The following is a 17,292-nucleotide window of genomic DNA, read 5'->3' on the forward strand; positions in this document are numbered from 1 at the left end:
GTGTAATATTTGTGGACAAAAATCAATACCTTGATTACTTTAAATGAGGAAAAAAAACACGTGGAGGCCTCTTTTCAATCTCATAATTTTCTTTCACATTTTTATGAGCTTCTTGCAATCCACTGATAGCAAGAACAGTTTTCTGTGGCTATTTTAATTCCAGTGACATTTTAGTAGTCGTACATTATGTTATTGAATTGGTTTGAATTTAGAATTATATAGATAAAGTTGATAAGAGCATTAATCAAAGCAGGCTACACAGAACCTGTAGATAGTATCAAAATTAGGAATAAAAAATCAAAGAAAAGGAAATAAAGAAGACATTTATTGAACATAAGGTGACTTAATGGTTTGTGATAGGGATGGAATGTATGTAACCAAACAACGACGCAAGTTCACACTAATAATTTGTGATCACTGCATAAAAAGATGTATCAGAATCCATTCATTCTTTGTAAGGGTCTTAGGAAGCCTGCATAGCCTTGTACCAATACTTTGTAGGCATGCTTCATGCTTCATCTTGTGTGTTAGATCACAAGTATGATAAGGCTATATCTAGGAGATATTAAATGTGGAGGAACCACTGACTCTTGAATTCAGCCTGTAATCTTCATTGGAACAAGAACAGTGCTGAAACTTCCAGACAATGGAGTAATGGACCTCTGATAATGATTCAACAAAATCATCAGATTTTTATCTGATGAGAGGTGAAATTAAAACGGAATTTTTGGTTGCTAAAAATTGTCACGGCCAGACTAGAAGCAGAAAAGACTAATACTACCAAGTTGGCAGTAATTTCTCAATGTCATTGACAATAAAAGCTAAGCTCTCTTGTTCTACCTACAAGCTACCAGAGAGGCAAAAAAGATGCCCACAGTAGCTGACAAAAGCCCCCAAATGTAGTAATACCAGTGTCTATCACAAAGACATGCAAGAAGCTTTATAGCTTCAGTTCAGCTGAGATTATATTCATACTGACCTACATGAAAATTCTCAAGTTCAGATCACAGATGAGACTGGTAATACATCAAAGATTTAAAATTACCTAAGACACCACCCCTTCTGCTCCAAAGGAAGACATTTACATTAGTACTTAAACCTATTAATATGTAGTACCCTTATACTTTAGAATATTTTTTAGGTCTTCAAAACTATGTTCTTGTTGCACAACCCACAGTTCTCTCACAAGTCTGCTTAAATAACTACAAAATTTTCATTGACAGCAATAGGTTTGGATCAAAACCAAAAGTACAACATTGTGCACATTTACAAGTATGCATTCATACAGTAGTAGCAAAGGAACATATAATTATATCCATAAAATGCATGTCTGAAATTGTGAGGATTCAAAAGCATTTTTATTTCAAATTAGCTTTTAAAGACTATGATTTGCCTAACGTGTTATTAGGACCTCTTCAGATGAGAGAAGAAAAATAGATTAATAACAAAGAGCATACTGATTGAAATCTAATTTCTGTTATCACAGCTAATTGACTTTCACATGCAAGCTGAAGCTGTGTCTTTTGTGATACATGGTCCCCTAACATATCGTCACTAATTCTGCTCTTACTAAAAGCCACTTTTGATTGAATTGAAAATAACTATTCCTTATGTAACTATGCAATTTAAAATGTTTTCAGTTAAGTCAATTGTCGAACAAGAAAAATAAGCACTCCTGAACAGTGTTTTCAGCTGAATTGTACCCATACTCTTAAAATTAACATATACTTAAGTATTAGCACTGCTCATGACGCTTTCCTGCAAAATACACTCAAAATACATTTCCTAAAACAAAATTTCTCTTACATGAAATAATTCCATGTGTATTCCATGAATACTTTGTAAAAGTACTGAATTCTTTGATTCAGGAAGTATTTAGAAAAAGGAAAGATGTTAAGCAGACAAAACAAGTGGACAGTTGTGATGAAAAACTGAGGACAACATTTTACTTTCAACCAATTCACATTTTCTGATTAGAAAAAGATATTTGGATAATTTAAATCAGTTTTCTTTGTCATCAGCGTCACTCTTGCTACCAGAATACCTTCAACAGCTGAATGCACTGAAAATCAAGCATCTTCTGCATGTGTTTAGTTATCTTGTTAGGTGCTATCATAAGGCACTTCCTTTTATGAGCAGACTAGTAAAGACTAGGAGTAAACATCTTCTAGAAAGCAGTGAGGAATTAAAAATATCATAAAATTATGAGGACAGTGATAGCAGGAAATATAAATGATGGGACTTCACAGAAAAAAAGCTGAAGCTTCTTGCTCAACTACAGCCAGTAGCTACACAGTCATATTAGGCCAAGTGCATTCTAACTTTTCTTTTTCCTGGAAAATCCATTTAATTTTTATTTCAAATTAATTTCTTCTAGCACAGGTGCTAATGAGCACACTAAGTAAAGGAACTCACCTTCACAACGAGTTGATGAGATTTATTTTCTTTCCCTAACAATGAAACATTTGATCTTAAATCATATAATCAGAACATTGAAAGTATTTATGAACAACAAAAAGAAGTGTAGATGTTGGTAATAGATGCCCTGGGACTTTAGTTCTCCCCCTAGTCTAATCCTATAGGTACCTACAAATATCACTGACAACTTTATAGCTAAAATAATAATTTTGACATCACATTCTCAAGACCTCTAATTTTTTGAACAATTTTACATCTTCTTATTACCAGTATTACCAGAAAGTGCAGACTTGCTTCAGTTCTCATTCCATACTTTCTAGATCACGGTTTGGGACATAAATCCCAGAGTTTTTACCCTATAATCCATTTGAACAGTCAGACTGAAACAATTTCTACTCTCAGTTGGTAAAAAAAAAAGATCACCTTTTATAAAGTAATTATTCACAGTTGTTAGAAAAGATTACCTAAATAAAGGCAAGCTGTCTGGCTGTGTAGCATACCTCATATTTAGGCTCCTGGAAGTCATTACATACAACACACGAACTCAATCACCTGATACCTCTCTACTCTTGCCAAAATTCTGAGGAAAGCTGTAGTCCAAGAATCAATGACTAAAATCCTGCTTTTGCATGACTGCATAGCTATTTCAGTGACAGATCCTCATATAAACCTCATATACTGGAGACAATAAAAGCATCCCCACAAATGTTTGTGAGCAGAGGAGACTGAAACTAAACCAGGAACAAAGTTGAATCAATTAGCCTTTCAGAAGTTAAATGAGAGAGGACACAGTCATATTACTTTATCTGTTACTAGGATTAAAAAAATAAAAATATAAATATAAAAATTAAGAATCTCTGTTAAAATTGAATCATAATCACTAACTGAACTGAACATGAACATGTCATCAGTGGAATAGTTAATGTATTATACTTACATGTTATTCACAGCACCCAGAGGACCATTGGTCTGCTAGCTTTCCAATTCAATAAATAATGATGATTTCTTGCAAAAAAGAAATTCATTTCTGGAATGACAAGAAACACAAAAACAAAAAACCAAGAGGTTAAATGATCTGCAGTTTTCCCAGAAGTCATATGCTATCAAGTAATAATGTGAAAACAAAATCTCAACTGGGGAATTATAAGTACATGTTACAATTTCATTTCACAAACTACACAGATCTTTATTTGTGAATGTGAACACATTATTAACATTTTATGAGAGTCAAGAATACAATATACAGCTAAGAAGTTACTTGAGCTGCAGGGAGATTTTTTTTTATTATTTCTTTTGTTGGTTTTTTTTTTTTCCTGTTCTACCAAAAGCAGCTCAAGCTTTTCAAAAAGCACACATTCAATTTGAAATGAAAAGATCTTTCACAAGTACTGTAAAAGAAAGTGAAATATTGGCATCTTGGCTGGATTAAAAAAAAAAAGTCTTACAAAAACAAAAAGTCCTTGAATATTAATAGCAGAAAGCTTTGAAAGATATCTTGTAGATGACACTCCAGAATATCTCCTGTTATCCTTTTTCAGTATTTATTAATGAGAATAGATGAAGGAAAGAAACAGTCAGTATAATAAACTAAGAATGAAATTATTTTAGCTGTGGATTAGACTCCAAAGAAAATGAAGAATATTTATAGTAGTTATGGTACATTTATGACAATCAGTCCGTATCTACTGCTCTGACAGAAGCTTAAGTGACCTTTACCATTTTCTCTATTAGGAAATAAGAAAAAAGTAAGAAAATAATTTTTGTCTCCTGCATTTGTAAATGCATATCCTCTTCTTAGAATAGCTAGTGAGTTTTCTTTCTTGCTTTCAAAAGATATCAAAAGTCAGTGTTGCAGGATGTTCCTTGCTGTCAACAGAGAAATTTAAAAAAAAAAAGTTATTTTAAAAGAGACCATATTCCTGCAGATTCCTGAATCGTTAATGTAAACCTTGTGATGAAAGGCTTGCCTTTTTAATAACGCTTTGTGACCCCCTGTGAGCCCTTTTTCAGCCATCCTCCAGAGGAGGATATTAACTGCAGAAAAAAATCTGACTTAGAAATTTAAAGAATTTTAAATCTGTCAGGTCTGAGAGAAAATGCCAAGGCAGATCTAGTGTGAGAATGTTAGATTGTCCAGTAAGTTTGCCTCTTAGCTGAAGTCTTATCAACTAATTACAAGAAATAGAGTGATGGCATGCAGATGTTCAAGCAATGAATGCAGGTAGCAAGATCCAGCTCTCCAGTTTTGTCAGCCTTCGAGGAACAGTGATTTTGACATATGCTATTTATCTAGCCATAAAGGCAGACTGGCTTTAAGCACACATGGCCAAGTTTAGCTTGGCTTACAACATTCAGTAAATCAATATAGAAATGCAATAGTATAACTTAAAGGATCAGAAACACATTAAAAGAATCTTCTTCCAATAATTTTCAGGCTTCAAGCATAAGTCAGTAATCTGAACTTTTAACAAATCTCACTTTTCACGAATTCTGGAGTTAAGCAAATGAAAACAAGTGCCAGGAGTTTAAAAAGGTTCTTTTCTCATTTCTTAGCCAATTAAAAAAAGGCTAATTTGTACTTGATTGCAATTGTGTGGTAAAGACAAGAAATCAGACTGATGACAAAGCACAAAAGTTGAATCAATGACAGATACTTGGGAAGCATATTGTAAAGCTAATGTAATACAACGGCATTCATTAACATAACTCCCATTTGAAAAGAAAGTTACTGTGGCTGACTGGTCTGTGTGTAAAGGAAACAGAGTGCTTGCCTAAAAGGTACAGCCTTATTGGAATTTTTATTCCATCTTAAAAAAAAAGGAAAAAAAATGACAAGTGCCTTCCCTCTGATTTTTCCTGTGATCAGATATTATAACTTATTATCTGGAAGCAAGTGTTAATATTGCAGATACACCTACTGTAGAATCAAATCCTTGAATCAAGATTCTTTTCTGAATTTGGCAAACCAAATTGCCTCTTCTTCCATTCATTATGTCTATAGAAATATGCATTCCCTTAAATGAGAAATGAGAATTTCTTAGCATATAAAGACAAAAAAAAAAAAAAAAGGAAAAGAAAGAAGAAAAAAAAAAAAGTAGATAGATTGATATTTAATAAGTTATAGATAGCCTGAGATAGTTTGGGAGATTCTCATTAACCCCTTGCCTATTTTATTACTTCAGTAGATATTCAAAACACTTACTGTGGGTTCACAGTAAGAGAATGATATTAGAAAGCACTGTAAAATCATCTCTAAATTTCTAAACTAGAGAACTACAGTCTCTCCTCAAAATACATCTCCAATAAAAACACAATCTCAAAAAATCATACGTATGCAGATCACTTTTCCTGACTGTTACAAAATCAAGGATAAAACTATTCTTATCTAAGAATGTGGTAGTTTGATGCAGCCTCTCAGCCTTGAATGAAACTTTTATGTTTTGCATCACTGACATATACACGGCCACACAGTACTAGGACTGCCACCTCAAGTCCAGACATAGTTAGGGCCTGCAAATGGGCACACAATTGCCTAGCTACTGGTATTGTCTACATGTTGCCAATATGTAGTGTATGGAAAAAACAATAGCTAGAAAAATATACTAAAGAGAAAAAAAAAAAAGGTGAAAAATGCAGAATCTTAGGAAACAAAAAACAGTTTATAGATATTTATGAAGTAATCAAAATGAAATGTCATTGATTATAAGAAGAATAAAAGCAATGGTAGAAAATGAATCTGCAGTAGAATTAAGAAGTCCTTCAAAGCATTCCATCTCAAAACTCAGTGACTAAAATCACCTCTACTAAAATTAAAGAGCTCTAACTTATGCTCTTAATATTTAAAAATATTTTTCCATTGACAAAGTTTCTATTAACGTTGTTGCACTATGAATTAGTAGCAGCGCTCAGAATTAAAATAGTAGAGAAAGTAGTAAGAGTGTAAAGAAAGGTGAGCTAATCTAAAGATAAAAATGACTTAACACATTTAATAACCATGAGACGTTATTGCTGTCATTATTTTTGTGCTGTTACTGTATTCCTATATTTTAAATTAATATTACTGAAGACTGCTTTAATTAATGATGTCTACATCACCAAGGGACTTCATGAAAAATAAGAGTTGAATGATAATGACTGTATTTAGCAAAACACATACGATTTGACTATTATCCATACTCTCAGAGTAACATCTCTTATTTTTCTTTATAAATACTCTAGAAATACAGGATTTCCAGATAATTCAGTTCATCATTTAGTACGTTCACTAATTTTCTAAAAGAGAAACAAGGATCTTTAGTCAGTTTTGTGCTCAGCTATTTGGCTTTCTCTCTGAATTTTGTTTTATGCTCAGTTACTACTGTAACATTTTACAATACCTGAGGTTACCATGTAGCTTTTCTAGCACTCTCCTCAGTTTTCGTGTTTTTCTGTTTGTTTGTGGGTTTTTTACTGGTTATCACAAAGTTAACTCATAGCATAGCTACGCAAAGTAAATGAAGTTATAAGGATAACAGTAGGAGAAACAGAGTTGACTCAAGGCCAACCAATTATCCCAAAACAAAATTTGAAATCTAAGTCTGGATTGCAAGTGTTTAGTGCTAGTCAGTCCCTTTAAATTAACTTAGAGGAGCATAAAATAATAGCACAGAGGGGAGCCAAACAGTGTTTATAATGAGCAAAATAAAAACAAGATACAACAAGAGTGCATTCTCTGCTGAACAAAATAATGCTGAATTGTGCCTAATTTCTGCAGTGTGGGGAAAACAGAAGGGCCAATTAAGGACTTTGCTTCAGTTTCAGTTTTCATCTGGAAAATAGATTAGCTTATCTGGATCTTACATAGCATTGCTCTTACACTCAGACTGAATTATTTACCTTCAAAACATTAGCATGCCAATATAGCAGAGTGGCATGGACAACTATTCAATCAAAAGCCCTTTAGGAATTTAGAATACAGCAACTGAGGAGCCAACACAGCAGTAGTATAAAACAATTCAGGACAGCACTGGCTTTATTCAAACAGAAATTTCAGACGTTGTACAGCTAAGAAGAATTAACTGTAAGACCGAACATTTTAGTCGATATTTCTGCTGCTAAGAAGTCAAGTAATAGATGCTGTAATTAGTAAAAGTCCAGCTTTATTTTTCTTCCAGATGAAAAGTGGCATGCTGAAGTTCTTTTTCTAAGGAACTGGTTCAATACAGAGTCACTGGGGAAGAGTAGTGCCTACAATTCAGGAATCCATCTCCCTAAATGTTTGCTTTTTTTGTGCTTGTTTTACAATTGCAGCATAAGGAGCAGTTCACGAAGACTAAGTGAAGACTGCTTTAAATACTGGCCTGAATAGCACTTAAAGCTTCTAAGGATGTTGGAGAGCTTATGAGAAATGATAAACCAGTGCAAAAAATATTGTTTCTGCTAGCAAAGTGACAATGTTAGGTAGTGCTGCTTTAAAGGCTTTGGAATATTTCTTTTGCAACAGTACTGGACAGATTTAGTCTTTCCTAGTACAATCTCCTTTTCCCTTTTCTAAAATAAATACACTGAACAATACCAATTGCTGACCTGACAAGATTATTTTTATTTAAATCAATCTATTTACAGCATTTATCAACATCATGAATGACTGCAGAATCTTTTTGGAGCCCGGGACAGTGCAGCTGTATCCTTGTAAGTGCCTCAACCTAACACATTAGATTTTGAGGGAACACTGCAAGTAACATAGGTTCTGGTTAACGTTTTAACCATCTTAGTCAAATATTTTACAATTCTCATTCAAACACTATTAATATATTTCCTGTATTTCAAAAGTACTGGAACAAAATTCTGCAAAGAGAAAACAACACAGAAAAAAATAAAGTTCATTTATGGTGGCTTGTGTGTGCTATTGGGAAAAAAAAATACCACAGAGAAGCAGGCCATGGTGCTGTGAATCCTGGCTGAACTGAGAGCTATTCTAAATCAGTGGTCTTCAGCACGTCTTGAGAAGGAATATTCAACATCTGTAGGTTAACATATGCAATATTTGCTTCATTTTCTGTGTCTCCCTCATGAGCTTGCCATGTTGCTTCATCTTCCAATTTAGCAAAGGGAAAATACAAGTTTCAACAGCTCAGTGATGATAAATAGATAATAAACTCGCACACAGCTCAGAAGGAATAAGGTCAGAGCATAAGTTTAAAAAGGTTTTACATGCATTCGGGTCTGAAAGTGCAGCTGTGCATGTAAAGAAGCTATAGCCAGTTTAGTTGTAACATTTCCGAGGTCTCAAATACATGAAGAAATGAGAGGCTCATGTAACAGTTAGGATACAATTGAGGAAGCAATACATAAATGTTACACGGCAATTCTGCCACAGTCTCATACTTCATGTTTAAAATGTTTGTTATGCTCTTTGTTTTCTTTAGAAATATTGTCAATTTATAAAAATTGACAATTTCTTAAAAGTATGCAAATACCACAAACCATTTCTTTTCCAGTAAGTCTTCAAACACTTCTTACATTACATTAATATAAAAATACTTGCATGAAGTTACAAGGAGAGTTAAAATAAAACCTGGGAAGCAGTCAACTTCAGGCAATACCACAGGAACTCAGTCATTCACGCAAATTTGGTAGAGGCAGAATTTCAAAAATAAGAAACATGACTGCAGGAACTGCAATAAGGTAACAGTACGGTGTCAGTTACAATAAAACCAGGAGACGAATCTTAGACATCGAGTCTCACACCCATGTCTTCTTTAGGTCTGTTATGGTGATGGCTACTGTGTGATTTCTGTTAAACACAACGATAAAAACTAGAGAATATTTTCAAAAGTTCCTAGAAGTTGCTGAAAAAGATGTTTTAGCAATGGTATTTAAAATGCATAAAAGCACATATCAAGTAGCCATCATGAAAAAATCTAAAGGCAAATACTGCAATATTTACTCAAATTAAAAATCACAGACGAAGTATAAAAAACTGAAATGGTGTGTACCAGCTTATTTAATATGCTGTTCAAAATACTGGGTTACACTGAATAGCTGTATAAAATTTGAATACAGATATAAAACTTTGGAGATCACTGAAACAAATTGAAATTTAACAACTGTTATCTATGAGCTGAAACGTATTTTCAAATTATCTACAGATTAACTGCTCTGAACATGAAATAAACAAGTACTTATTGGAATATTATTATTCAGAAATGATCAACTTGTTAATCAAAAGGGATTCACATTTGTTGACTTACATATTCAAGAAGAGCTAATTATTCATCTGTAATTTCACAAAACCATGCTATATTATCAGTACATTTGTTACTGCATGAAATCTTGTGCATTAAGCATATCTTGACTAATCCAGATTGACAGACAAACAAATAAAATAATGACAATGGAATAATATTTATCATATTTTTTATCACAGGCTTCAAATTTAAAGTTTAAACAGGTTTCAGATTATTGTTAAATATCTTTTTGTCACAGCAGCTAGAGAACAACCCATATTGGAAGGCTCTGCAAAAGATCATATAAGAATTGCATGAAAGCTGAGCTGAAGAAAGGATGCAGCACAAGCAAGAGGTCATCCCAAGCCCTGGTTTATAGCAGGAAAGAAGGTATAGAGCAGAAAGAAACAAAGAAACAAAGAAGAGTATGTGCAAAACTGAATGGACTCCAGAGGGTAAGAACTAAATGACATCCAACACTAAAATGAAGGAAGTACTGAAAAGAACTCTGAAGGTGAACTTCAGGCTCTATAAGGCTAGAGATCAGATGGGATTTGAGACAGCAGATGTGGGGTGAATTTAGTTAAATGGTAAAGGAAGTGATTTCATTATATAATTCTTGAGAGACCTGTAGGTCATAAAGAGAAATAGCTAGCATTAAGTTAAACATTTTCAGAATATCAGTTGAAAGAACTTATTTCTTCAAGATGCAGCTAATTCATAGGGATGACAAGTTGTGATTTGTTCTGAATTTCTGTCCATTCTTTTACTCATCTTTTTGCAGCTCAGCTTTAACCAGAAGTCTTCCCACAATTCTTTCCTTCCCCACCAGTATGGCAAAGTAGTCATACTCATTATAGATTATCTTGTCCAATTCATGACCTTATCCTGAATAAACATGGTCCATTCATTAAACCTCATTGTGAGCTGCTAAGATGGCTTTATAGGTATGTGTGTGTGTGTGTGCGTATATCTATATAGTTACATCTACTCAGGAGGGTTAGTACAAGGGAAATAACTTCCATAGGGTATATAATAATAATACACCCTTACACCTTCAGATAGTTTCAAAGCCGTAAGTCTACCCTCTATCCATAGAAAAATATGGGAGCAAGCAGTAAGACTTAAGAAAAAAAGCCCCATGATTTCAGTGAATAGCAAAAGCTGCAACAATATGCATACATCATAGAATAGTTTCTAAAAGGTGCTCCTTTTTCTAAATGGGACTTCAAGATCAATGAATAGAGAGAAAGGTTTTAATATAGTTGACTTTTAAAAAATTATTATGGAATAAAATTGGAAATTCAAAGTGAATCAAAATTTATTTCAATAGAATTAAAGAATAATATTGAGAGGATGTTCACAGTAAAGATTTACAGTACATAGTATAACTGGAATTAGAATTATTATCTTCAAGATTTTACTGTCAGCAATCAAGCCAACAAATCAACAACAAACAAGTATAAAAAACATTACATGTTTTTCACATCTAATTATTTTGCAGAATAAAATACCACAAACATCTGTTTCCCTTCTTAGAGGACAGTGAGTATAATGGTCAAAGATAAGTATTTCAAGTTTTTCAGAAAAATTTCCATGAAGAACTCAGGCTAATAATTATTACATAGTTATGAATATTTGAATGTTCTATTCCTTTAAGTTTTGAGCTTTTTTCAAGGAAAACATTTATTGTGAAAAATTGCTCACTTTGAAGATACAATTTCTGATCAAAATCAGATAAATATTCACCATCCCTACTAATTTAAACTTCTGTATCTGGGATCTGGAGACAAGCAATAGCAAGGTCTTGAACCAGAAACATCCACATTATAAATGACCTTTCTGCTAATGAGCTATTGGCTTCTCTTCTTCTTTTCCTTGCTTTCTTCAATTAAAGAAGTCAAAAAAGTAAAAATACTTTTAAAATCCACGATGGAAAAAAGGCTAGATTTACTCTGAAAGTGTCGTTAGATAAAAAATATATATATATATTTTTATCAATCAACATACAGTCTCTCAGTATCTGAGAAGAAAATAACAATGTTCAGAACTAGGAGCATCTGTCCTTTTTCCTTCCATTCACTTCTTTATTTAGAAAATACAAATTCATTATGTACAGAATGTATAGCAAGTCTGTATCTTCAGTTTAAATGTAGTAATTTGCAAAGATCTAGTTAGATATATTCTTTTTCCTGTACAAATAGCTTTCTAAAAAATTAATAAAGTAACTTAATTATCTATTGATGATGAATCCTGTAAAGCTCCTTTTTTTGTTTGTTTGTTTGTTTAAATACAGTTATGACAATATTTATTAACTCTAGTCCTTTAACTAAGATCAATACTAGAGCAGCTTCTTTGGATGCAGAAAGCACCTGAAGTTCTGTTAAAAACCTATGCAATTGAGGAAGGTAGGGGTCAAAGAGAGAAAGTTTATGTCATTATAAAGGGATAATATTCCTTCTGCTCTATTTTCCAAGGTGGCATCCATCTCAAATTGAGACCTTGTTGCTATAGAAGTGTTGGCAGACCCAGATAACTATTTCCCATCAATCTTTAGGATTTTAACTTTTCCTTATCTTCAATTATCCACTGACCTTTCAGGAAGATGAGAGAAACATCTTGACAAAGATGTTACCTTTAAAATACTTTTGATTTCAAGATAAAATTTAGAAAGAGGAAAATTAGATAAAGATTCCAAGATTTTAATGATGATTAAATGGAAGAACAACTCAAATAAAGTAGTAACATAATTCTGCTAGGTTAAAAAAAGTGAACAGAAACTATTTTATAATTGTTTTAAAATTAAAGAAATATTCATATCATAATTGTTTGTATTTATTAGTGTTAATTAATTTATCTTTTTGGGTGAAGAAATGAACCCTGGAAATTTGTCAGTTTGACTTAATGACAATTAAAGGAAAAATGTAAATGAGAAAAACAGAGCTTTAATCACTTCCTGCCTACTGCATTCAATTCAGAAAATCTGAATGATGAGAAAGAACAAAAGCATATTTCTGGGAATTAATTGCATCTATACAACAGATACCAGATTCTCTAAAATGCTTCTTTCCTTTCCTACTGCCTCATGGGACAGGCAGAAGAAGTGCTTGTAAAAAGAATGGCAATTGACAGTAAATTAGAGTTAGTGGAGTTGTGTTTTCTCTAAAGTCAAGCATAGAACCACTGGAATTTTGCATATTGCTTTCTTATGACAGTAGTTGTTAGGATGAGAGCAGCAAATGACAGACCATGCAACCACTGACAATACAATAACTGAAGCAGTAGTAGTCAAATAAACAAATGTTTAAAACTCTATACAGTTTTAAGGTTTCAGTACATCACTGTTTCTCTCAGTGCCAACAAAGTAAGGCCATGAATAATGCATAAATAGGAACTTGGGGCTTTTTGTTTTGTTTTGTTTTTAAGTATCAACTAACCTGAGTTCTGGCAAGTAGCAACCTACTGGAGAAAATTGTGATTTCCTAAGTAAAACAAGACCAAATTCTTTGAGTAGAGGTAACCAGTTAGAAGATTGACCAAAGACTGTAGAACAAAGGCATTAAACACACACTAGATTTCCAAAGGTGCAATAATAAGTTGGTGAATACAACACAGTCAATGCCAACACCTTTATTTCGTACCTCATTCCTTGAGCTAAATTTTTAAATGCTACCCAGCAGGCCACTTTCTTTATCTCCTGCTCATTACAAATGTACTATCTCTTCCTGTATGGATACCAATGGACACTGATTCAGATACTGAGAATGACTATAAATATGTTTTTGGTTGACTTGGGTGACAATTGGCCAACAGGAAGGTGGCTGAGCTCCTGTCTCAGTGGCACATTACTGAGAGTCTTGCCCTAACAACCTTTTCTAGAGTGTAGCTCTAAACTCGGTAAAGATCAAAATCATCAGCTCCCGAGGCTCTAGTTTGGGAAAGCTGATCTTTTGCCAGATAGCAAGCTCTAGCTTCCAGTTTATTGCTGACCCCTACTATATCCATATCTATTTGCATTTACTGCTTACAAAACAGAATATATATCTCACACATAACAAAAAAAAAAAATTCACACATTGTGAAAATTCATTTCTTTATCTCCATGGAATATCTTGCAATGCAAAGATTAATTGGATCAGAAATAGCTCTCACTATACCATTTTGGTTCCTGTCAAAACTATTCTGTCAGTTCGAAAAAATCCCTCTAAACGCCCATGATTTAAAATTAATGCTGTATTATGGGAACAGAGAATGCATTAAGTATATTACTCAGAGAGTTTCAGAACATGCCCTATTTTAAAGGTAGTCCATAAGGAGAATTTCATAAAGGAAAAAGGTGAGAAGCGTATAAAGGAAAAAAGCAGAAGAGCTGTTTCCATGATGTCAGCAAATCTTGATGTTTAGAAAAAGTGTCTTGAATTAAAAGAGACATGGAAATCTTGGCACCCAGAGAGTGATGAATATGATAGTCTATCACAGAGCCGGAGCCTGTCATTGGGCCCAGCAGAGAAGAACAGAAAATCACTGTTGAATACAAAAACTAAAAGCCCAAAAGAAAATAGAAAAACATTAAGCAATCTAGAATCTGGGTTTTGCCAAAGACAGTGCAAAAGAATCCAACAAAGAGAGTAGCAGCTGCTGAAAGCAGTCCAATCCATTATATCCTAAGGAATGACTATGTCACATCTAGGATGCACTGTCTGAAACCATATTTTTCATTCCACAGATCAAGTCTCAACTATATAATTCAAGGCAACAAATAAATAAAGGAAAATTTTCTACTTATTTTCCTATAATTACTTCAGATAACTAATAATTTTTCTGAAACTCTGAAAGGATGGATAAGAATAGCTCACGAAAGTACACAGTAGAAATGAGTGTTTTCCTAACCAAAAAGCTTGATGGTTTCTGAATAGGGAAGAAAAATTAGTTCAAGAAAGAAGTGAAAGAAAACAGCACTCTGCATAACCCATGTCTGGAACTGTAATTTCCCAACAAACAGCAAGGAAATGTATTAAAAATGACAGATATGGCACTGAAACCACTTTGTTTCTAACTTGATACAAGCTTCTCCACAGCTCCATTCTAATCCACTCTGGCTTCCGCTTAATTACAACAATGCAATTAAAGCAGGATAAAATATATCTTTTCCTCTATCAGTTGTTTTTTTGGAGCAGCTCTGAGACAGACTGAGTTGTTTTACTAACACGAATATTAACTATGTAAGCGTGGCCAAGTCGGTTGTATTGAATGTAGGATGGAGGGTAGAAGTGAACTCTAGAATAGAAGAGTGCCAGCCAATTTCCTTAAGTGAAGGCAGGCAATTCATTTAAAAACGCAGAATGATGCAATAAATTGTATAGATTCAATGTTGACTTCACAATATCAATCAACTGAAAACAGAATACAAACAGCATCCAAAAGTACAGACTTAACAATTAAATACCAGTTTCGGGAAATCATGTGTAAATTCTGTTTAAAGAACTTTTCCTTTTAAAATTTATTTCTTTAAACATTGTTTAAAGGTGAAATACTTTGATGTGCCACAGTGTAAGATATGAAAAAGCAACTCAAATTTAAGAAAGATTTATCCTAAACTCTAGAAAATATTCAAAGTGCTCAGTAATTTCCTTCCCTATAAAGTAAAGAAGAACACAATAAAAATATTGTAAAGCACTCAAGTGAATTAAGAACTTTAAAGATTTTTTAATACAAAAGATTCTAAGGATATAGAAGCATTTAACAAAATTTTAAAGAGGAAAAAAAGAAAACTAAATAGGAAAATAGAAGACTTCTGAAACTTCATTCTGAAACTTACAAAACCCTCCAAGTAAAATTTAGAAAAATTGTTTAATTTTTTTTGAATATCATATAGTATTCCAGTAGGAAATTACTCTGTCAGGAGAATCTACAAGTAGAGAGAAAGGTTCAAAGAACAACAAAAAAATCTTAAAGAGTTGCCTGACTCTTATTTCAGCTTGAGTGACTTTGTAATAGATGAATTTAATACAAGACAAGAATGAAAATAAACACTTATAATCAAGTATAAAATGATGCAGCAGCCACTTGAAACACCCCAAACACTTTTTATTTAAAATCATGATCAGATTTACTGGAAGTATTGAAGCAGGTGGCTGGACATAATCATCTGTAAGGAGTGGTCCATCAAGCTCACTCCTTAAAATCACAGCAACTGAAAGCATTTGATCTAAGAGGATGCACTGCATCATTACACAAACCATGTCATGTTCCACATCATGCTGTAGCATACTTGAAATACATAGTATAAATAGTCAAAAAGACTAAAAAAATATCACAAAAGTCTGAAAGATCAAATTCAACAAAAAACAGTAAGTAGTCTGTAACATCAAAAATAACTCACAAAGGGGAAAGATGAAGATCTCTCATTTATTTAAGAAAAGCTAAAATTAATACATCATAGCTATTTGAATAAATTGAATCAAAAGAGCCAAACATTGGCCACTCCATCTAGAATTATATGCAGCTGCTGAGAATGTTAGTGTGAAAGTCAAAGGTGCAAGTCCTTGGCCATTCATCATTCATCTCAATTAAATAATTTGTTCAGGTTATTCGTTTGTTTGTTTTTGATTTGGAGATTGGGGGCCCTGCATGCGGCAGGGAGGTTGGAGCTTTATGATTCTTTAGATCTCTTCTAACCCAAGCCATTCTATGATTCTATGATTGCTGGTGGCTTCTCTTTTTGTTTGGATTGTTTGTTTGTTTTTTTAAGAGTTTATGCAAAGTTATCCACCCATTATTATACATTTCTCTGTATTCCTCACGAAGATGAGCACCTGATGGTTAAGATAAAATTAAAAAAAAAAAAAAAGAGATCAAGTTATATCCTGAAGCTTGTTTTAAAGTAATTCAGGTTTTATGTTGCCACATTCCTTATGAGCAAATGAAAGGTGAGTAGAAAAAACAACAAAGACTTTGTGGACAGTTCTGTCTGCTTATGCCAATTTAACAGCACAAAGGCTTTCCTTATGCATGATAGCACATTGTTTCATGTTTTTGTTTTCCAGAGACATGAACAGGTCCATAACATGAAGGACTGAAAACGTAAAAACATTTATAAAAATTTTATTTATTTATTTTATAAAAGCAATAATGAAATGCTCACAGAATGTCATAGTACCTTGAAAAGGACAGACTGAAAAGGGCAATGAGATAATGAATTGGAATTCACCCATAGAACCTTGAGATTGGAGACTTTAACTAAAAAGTGTTCTTTCAATGTCATACCACATACTAATCTGCAAGGACAAAAGTGTTCTGACTCCCTTCAGGAGTCCTGCATCCTAAACAATTCTTATTGTTTTATTTCTAAGAATTAGAAATGTGTTAAAGAAAGTTTACTATTAGAAGATATCAACAAATATAATAGGAAAGGTACATAGTAAGTTCACTGTGAACAAAGATCTAGTATAAATCAAATCAATTCTAAAATCAAAAGATGTTTGGGGTTTTCTTTTTTAGTCTCCTGTGTTTTAGCTGAATTTTCTTTTCTACATTATGTGTTATTAAAAGATTATACATCAGAACAATAAAACTGGACATGACAACCAGAACAAGAAATTGGTATGAGATAGAATTCAAACTGGATAGCATCTTACTCAAGTTTTGTGTTGTAATTTTAAATCAT

General features: G+C 33.0%; 1 protein-coding gene across 3 annotated transcripts in view; it reads right to left on the bottom strand.

The window, feature by feature from the left end:
- The window catches only part of LRRC4C (leucine rich repeat containing 4C), a 531,845-nt gene that overhangs the window by 255,182 nt on the left and 259,371 nt on the right, over positions 1-17,292 (bottom strand). For all 3 annotated transcript variants that reach the window (XM_019615507.2, XM_010711270.3, XM_031553516.1), the window contains one exon: positions 3,356-3,445. The gene's annotated coding sequence lies outside the window, so the exon portion shown is untranslated. The remainder of the gene's footprint in view (positions 1-3,355; positions 3,446-17,292) is intronic.

The sequence above is a fragment of the Meleagris gallopavo genome, chromosome 5 (genome assembly GCF_000146605.3).
Source record: "Meleagris gallopavo isolate NT-WF06-2002-E0010 breed Aviagen turkey brand Nicholas breeding stock chromosome 5, Turkey_5.1, whole genome shotgun sequence".
Lineage (NCBI taxonomy): Eukaryota > Metazoa > Chordata > Aves > Galliformes > Phasianidae > Meleagris > Meleagris gallopavo.